This window comes from Eucalyptus grandis, chromosome 9 (assembly GCF_016545825.1).
Source record: "Eucalyptus grandis isolate ANBG69807.140 chromosome 9, ASM1654582v1, whole genome shotgun sequence".
Taxonomy (NCBI): domain Eukaryota; kingdom Viridiplantae; phylum Streptophyta; class Magnoliopsida; order Myrtales; family Myrtaceae; genus Eucalyptus; species Eucalyptus grandis.
Genome location: NC_052620.1, coordinates 34,640,322 through 34,648,240, shown reverse-complemented (window position 1 = coordinate 34,648,240; position 7,919 = coordinate 34,640,322).

Below are 7,919 nucleotides of genomic sequence, written 5' to 3'. Positions count from 1 at the left end.
GTGAGGAAGGAGCCGTGGTCAGCCAAATTGACCCTGACTTTTTTTACCAAATGATGCAATGACGCATTTGGTATAAGAGGCATTTAGGTTGGCCACTAAAAACTCGGGGCTGAAAGTGAGAGATTATTAACTTTATTAAATGAAAAACTTTCTATTCAACTCGTCGAAATACACTAAAACTGAAAGTAAAGTTGAGGCATTATTGAAATGCATGAAATGTCGCCTTTGTCATTATACTGGCTACTTAAACTCGAAAATCATTCTTTTGCTATAATTTTCTCATGATATATGTGACCTGTAATGTCACTGAACTATGATGTTGAATTGCGTTAGGGTTAATTAGGAAATCATGTTTGTTTCTTGGTGGGGCTTGGGGGTGTCGGATTAGTGTAAGCTAAACAGGGGACACTTGCGCGCAAACACACACCCAGCAATCTACCTTATTATCGGGTCCCACTTAAGCCTTTATCTTTTCTTATTAAATCCACTAATCTGGGGCTAAATATTGTAATTGTTTCCCCGATTGATTGAGGATTACTGAGCGAAGAAGAATCCCAGGGACGGAAATGAGTCTGGGGACCTTCTTCGTCGTGGTCCACCCCTCTCTTTCTATCTCTCCTGTCCTTTCTTGGGCTCGTGAAATGCTAAAAGAGGTAAAAGGGATGATGCCATTGCCGCAGCACCGAATGGCTGTCGGCACACGAATGGCTTCCCCTTTATGGCCCTTTGGACTCGACGCCCATTTTTTCGGTTTTCGCTTTGCCTTCCTTCCGCTTTCGGGGGATGATGCCATTGCCGCAGCACCGTCACATGCTCCATCGTGCCTCTTTTGTCTTTCTCGCCTATGCCCTCCTCTGATTATGAGCGGAGGAGGGGAGAGAAGACATGCCGGTAGCTTCTAGAGGCTACCGGCACGGGCAAGGGATGGGCAAAAGAAGATGTCCCATCACCAGGGACGAAAGTCTCATTTGATGCTCCCTCGGACCTAGGTTAGTATTCTAGTGTCGATATGTTGTATTCGGTCTGTTTCTGTTTCGGGAGGTAACCGACAATGGCAGTCGCGACTTTACTAATTAGCTGCATATATGGATGCGCTTTCGTGTTGAAGGGGAAAAAAGAAATAAGGCATTGTGTATGAGGATCATTTGGTGGGCATTTGGCCGTGGAGATTCTGGTCTCATCCCATATTTTTACTTGTAAATGTTTGGTGTAATTACCATTGTTGTCCTCGCTGATATGTTGGAATACGTTGGTTCTAATGACTTTGGATGTGATTTGCATGCAATAGGACATAATTTTTCATTGATCTGCTTGGTCTAGCCGTTCAAGCTAAGGATTAAGAATGCTCTCACGAAGTTTCTAAATTATTTTCCCTCTCTTTTTTGTGCGCTTTGTTTCTTTATTTTCCTCATTTCCTGTAACTTCAATCACCTGGTGCATGGGTTCGGTGGTGGCAGCGAGTTTTTAAAATCTCAATATATGTAAGAATTTATAGAGATGCGGGAAAGATTTGTTACATGACGTTTGTGTTTTCAATTCATTGATTGTTGCATATGCAGGAATAGTGCATTGTTATTTTCTCTCGAAGGTTACGCTGGACATTCAAATGTTTCTCCTTAGTGAAAGATTGTATTTCTGTCATTTAAAATAAGGGCAATGAAATTTGAAGCTTGTACAATACAATAGTGGTCCATAGTATTTAGACCTAGGGCCCGTTTGGTTCAGTTTTGGGGAAATGCCTTGGGAGAATGCAAATACCTTTGAGGTAAATGAGTTTTCCGAAATACTAAACTGTTTGGTAAACTTTAACTAAGAAATGTTTTAGGGAAATACAAGACTGTTTGGTAAACATATATTTAAAAAGCCTTTTAGTGTGACTAAATTAAGTTTTTTAGTTTTAGTATTTTTAAAATTGCAAAAAAGAAACAATAACTATATAACCTTTTACATTTTCATGTTAAAAGTAATGTAAAAGATATAGTAAAATATATATATATATATATATATTAATAAATTAATTGAAAGAATTTGATTATAGATTAGATGCAAAGCTCAAAAAATTAAGTTTTTTAGTTTTAGTATTTTTAAAATTGCAAAAAAGAAACAATTTTACATTGCTCCTTTTAACATTGTGAGCTCAAAACGGCATCCAAAAACCTTTCTAAACTAGAGAAAGGCAAACGTTAGTAATAATAACACGCTGGGCATTGACTAATACACTGGATTATGGTGAAAGAGAAATGCCCAACGATAGATGTTCCATCGTAGTACGTGCACCTTAAAAACATGATTAAGCAGCATTAATTTCTAAACTGATCAGGCAAACTTATAACAGGGAAATTCATTTGAATGACCTATTTTCCCACATGGATATCCTGATCACCTAAGCACACTTAATCTTTCGTACTTAAGTTGCCCTTCAAAATTCGTTGTACTGCATTCCATAGTAGAGAGAGAGAGAGAGAGAGAGAGAGAGAGATGTGCTCACCTCTGGATAAAAAATTTGATAGTGTGAGTCAGAGCCACAGCCATCCTCTTTCTTGCCATTGTTCATTGCTGTAAAATCGCCCTTCTTGCTGGAAGTAAAACTTTCGTAGTAACCCACGCATGAAGATGAAAATGTGGTAGGATCCACTATAACTTATCGTCGAATGTTTCCTGTAAGTTTTCAAAGGTCCATTGCCCCCATTCCTGCAGATCACTAAAGTTGCAAGTCACGACAGCAACAAAACTGTCCCAAAGACAAGAAGACACATCTGGACATCGGGCTATTGAAAAATAGTCGCGGACAACTACATTAAGTACAAGTCATTCATCTGTTATAATCTAATCTATCAGAAAATAAATCAAGCTCTCTCTCTTCCTGGGTTTCTTTTTGTCCATCCATCAAAACACGATACATGCAACATCTACTCCTATAAAAGCTTTTGCAACTGAGCAACACAATAGCAAAATAAGATTCGGATAACCTCCCATCAGCACTAGTCAGGCAGTACTAATGCAAGCGAATTATGATTTTAGGAGATTAAATTGACCCGAAGACTGATCTTTCCTGTTCGAATTCAAATTCATATTTAAGAAGTAGTCACAGATGCCTTATGTCGATTGGTTTACGCAAAGTAAAATGGCACGTAGATGGACACTCGAGTCTAGATTTGAAGCAATTTTCTATGTATCAGCAATTTCACTGAATAGGCCAAAACATGGGCATATGACGACTTACATTTGACTTAAATTGGCTCATCAGAACTGCCATCTCACTTATAAAGTCACCCGTTCCCTGCAAGTATATCACAAATTAATTCGTAGTCGATCCAATAACCAAGCAATGCAGCCATGCAGTCAAAAGTTGAAGAACGCCACAGAAGTTAAAAGAGAAAGAAACCAGAACACCGCAATCAATATGGTCCTGGCACAATTGCAACCGTTACGTCTACTGCCATATCAGTAAATACTGGTGTGCAACCTCATGAATCCTAAGGAAATAAACTAGACCGCTGTCCCCAGGCACTATTCCTGCCTTCAACTTTATGAGCATTTTCATCTGAAGCCCTAGCAACTTCCTAGAGTGATGAGCATAAGTGGTTAACAACAGGCTAGAGATCTCTCCTGCATACTTTCTAAAAGAAGAGAAAATACAAAAACTAACCAAATATCTGTTGAGCAGTAGTTTTGGGTTCGGCAGTTTGGAAGAATTCTCCTAACAACCTCTAGTTCATTAAAACAAATTTCATGTAGTTTTTTTTTTTTTTGGTAAGGTAACAAATTTCATATAGTTTCTCTCCAAGAACATACAAATATTTACTGCGGTGAACTGAATAAGTTTGTGAGCTTCGCTTTAATATATAATCAATTAAACTACTTCAGCAGTCCATGCTCCACATTGCAGGAAATCTGATGAAGTAGATAATTGCTCGATAGACACCTTTTGCATCACATGCATCGAACATCTCAAGCAATGATAAGGCGCAGAGCATCAACACACAAATCAGCTCAAGCGTGAAATTACGCATATCCAAACAACGTACAGACACAACTTCAAGGCCTGAGGGCTAGTTTCCGGATGTGAATATGCAAAATGCAAGGCCTACAACTCAAAAGCACCTCGACATAGTTTTATCCAGATTATTATCTGCCTTTGAAGATAAAATCTAAAAGGACCAGATCAATACCAATGAATGAGAACATCTCCAGCCATCCTCGAGACATAAACAGTGTTAATATACACAAGAAAACAAACTGAGACACGGCAAAACAGTATCAAAAGCTTACATTTTTGTATCATCATTTTCATAGGCTCCAACGTCATAAAGAAACCTCTTGTTCTCATTGGATAGAACTGAAAACAGTAGAGCCAGAGGGGTGATCGTTAAAGCACTTAGTATAAATATAAGAAGCTACACACTGAGATTTTCTATCGAGCCAAGATTGAATAAAACAGGGGAAATGTCAGAACCAAACTTTTGCAATATTTTTCATTTACGAGTCACAGGACCAACTTCTAAACAAGTTCCCTTCCAGAATTACCATGCATGGCTTTGTCATCACCATAAAGGACTTTTGATTAAAATGAATTGCTCTCGCAGGACTAGGCCTGTTGAATTTCCTGGAATTTTTTCTTGGCCTCTTCAGCGAACTCTGAAGTTCCAGATGCAGAACAACGATCCTGGCGCCACCTTAAACCAACCAAAAACAAAAAGTCTTAACACGCACGTCCCAGACATTAAAAGGAAATGCTTCGTGCATGCCTTCTTGAAACTCAACACAAACAAGACACATTGACCAGATATCAGGAAACATGAAAGCCTAAAAAGATACTGTCACATGTCACCGATTGAAGCCTATAGAATTTCAAATTTAAGCTACAGGATCTCTGATTTACTAACTACTATATGCACGATTGACTTGCATCTCCCAATCAGCAATATAACACAACACATGTGAAATGAAAAAAACCAGCGTCTCACACAAGATGAAACCAGTAACAATTGCAGAAGATGGTCGGTTACCAAAAAGGTGTGGCAGTGCTAACCAGGGCCAGATTCTTGGTAAGCACTCCTGAGTTCCAAAGCCGTGCACTCCTTCAGCCCCAGAACTGCGTACAAGTCTTCACTCTTCTCGTCACCATTCGCCTTGCTTGTTATTCCTCAACACCAATTGGCATACGAAGACCCTTTCTTTACATATTAACGATCCAAAGGACAAAAGCTGAAATTTGGCTTCGGTGAATTCGACTATGGAGCAAATGTTGGATGCAAATTGCGCAATCCCAAGATCTTTATAACTAGAATAAGAACATGCATAATGAGTAGAAAGATTAACGCATCTATTTTGAGATTCATTGAACATAAAGCAGAAGCAGAAAATGGATTACTCACTCATCAAGGGGATTCACGCATCAAGTCATTCTCTTCTATTGCTCTCCGTATCATTGGCTCAATGAAACGCCCCTCATGTTTAGCGTTAAGTAAATGCCCTATACATACATGTGAGAATTTGGGTTAGAGAAGAGACTTGAGTACTATTTATAGAGTTTTCAGCCAGTCCCCTTTATTCCGGTCTAGGCTCAACTCGGCCCATACTAGCCAGCTCATATTAGATTAATTAAGAAACATTCTATCTCACTTTAGACCAACCCTGTTTTACGGTAACTGTAAAAACAGTAAATTACAATATCAATTAATTTAGTCTACATTAGGAAAACTCTTGCAGCGAACCCATTATATAAATGCATATAACGGTTTGAACTTTGGAAGACATATTTTGAGATATCCTGCATGGAAGCCTTTTGCATTGTTTTCCATGAAACGGAACAGAAGCAAAGAAGAGAGAAAAAAAGGTTGAATAGAGAGGGAGCACCCTCTTCGTAAAAACACGAGCTCTCAAGAATATTTATGTCCACGTCACGTGGGATTCATAGAATAACTGGCGGGAATTGATTCGATTTGAAAGAAATGTTGGTGCTTTTCCTTAACGATAAAAACGGTTTAACTAAATTATGAATTTGTTATCCAGAGGTGAGCACATATAACATCTCCCTCTCTGCTTTGTTTTAGCTTGCTATAGAATACAATGAAGCTTGAAGGACAATTTAAGTATGGAAGATTAAGTGTGATTAGGTGACTAGAATATGCATGGGGGGAAATAGGTCATTCAGATGAATTTCCCCCTTATGCGTTTGCTTGATCAATTTATAAATTAACGCTGCTTAATCATGTTTAAGGTGCACGTATTATGATGAAACGTCTATCGATAGGCATTATCCTTTCACCATAAACTAGCGTATTAGCCAACGCCAAGTGCATTCTTATTTGTAATTTTCGCCTTTCTCTAGATTAAAAAGGTCTTTGCATATCATTTTGAGCTCGTAATGGCTTTAAAGTTACGAAAGCTGGTTCCTCAATGTCACTGAGACGGATAAAGAAGCTGTGAGATGAAGGAAAAGGAAAGGAGGTAAGAGAAGAGAGACTCGATGCTCAGAAGGTCTCATCTAGTGTCCAATTAGTTCCCTAGCTATTAAGCTCGGGCGCCTATTTTTTTTCCTCCATCTGGTGTCTGATTTAGTTTTCTCCAAGTTGTATATACAACTTTCATTGAATACGACTTTGCACAGAATTTTGCATTAAATTAGTTATTACAGTAACATATGGTTGGTTTCCGCATATTCCCAGAAGTATTAACAGAACAAGAAATGCGAATGTGGTGAGGCATCATCAAAGCTATAGATCACTTTTGAAAAGTTGGTTGATCAAATTAGGGTATAAGACTAGCTGTCCCTACTTAAGAAAGTGGAAGCAGAGAGAAATTAAAAATAGCTTCCAATCACCATCATGCCTTGCCAACATCGAAGTACATGATTAACCTTAATAATGCATCTCCCGGGAAATCTTTTCTTAGCCTAGTCTTTTGTCCAAAGAAGCAAAGCAAGAAAAGTCTCTGTGGGGACACGAGAGGCATTGGAGAGATAATCCTCCCACAACCACGGATCAAAGGTAATCCTCCAAGCCACTGTTGATAGCTTCGGTTCGTGAGAGTGAAAGTTACCTCTTTTCAAGTGTCGTTCCTCTTACAAAAAAGAAGGGAAAGAAACGAAAATAAAATAGGGTCTAAGTGAAAAAAAAAAAAAAAATACTAAAAGGGTATAACCTTTGTCTGCAATTTGTTTTAGTGCTAAAACTTTATGTCACATCGCTTTAGTATCACTTTTATGAAAAAACAATCATTTAACTAGTAATGGAGGAAGATATATCCCTCCAAGCTATTGATCATGTCTATTTACCCCTCTATTTTGCATGCTCTTTTCGACTTGGACAGATCATTCTTGGAAGTCATTTACAAAAGAACTCGCGACTATCAATAAACTTGTGCCTCTATTCTTTTGGTTGTGGGGCAAACTTTGGGACAAGACAATCCATAAATCATTCACATCCTCATCTCATTAATTCGCTTATCAGGCAATCCAGTAACGACGAAATTGCACTATCTTTCATAAGATCACAAATTTGAGCCATGTTGGGGCGAATCTCTAATTAGGTTGTGACTTGAGCATTTTGTTACATCTTATGAAGAGACTTCCTAACTTTTGGTAAGTTTGTGAGACCGTGATGACGAGCTTATACATTTATCAATAACTTGAATAGTTATGATTTAAATTGACTATTCCGTGATCAACGCGAGATTTTTATGATATCGCCTTCAAAGGGTGGTCATGCTAATTACACCTTTCCCACTATTTTACATGTGAAAGCAGATTCTCCAAATTTTTCTCTTCGGGTGGGTCCGAATGTATGCTCAATTTCTCTTGGAGACACTAGAAGATTTCAGGGGTCTCTTTCCAGTCTCGATCTAGTTGGCCAGCTAGTCGCATCATTACATGGACATCCTCCAATAAAACCAAAGAGGCCATAGCTTAATCAATC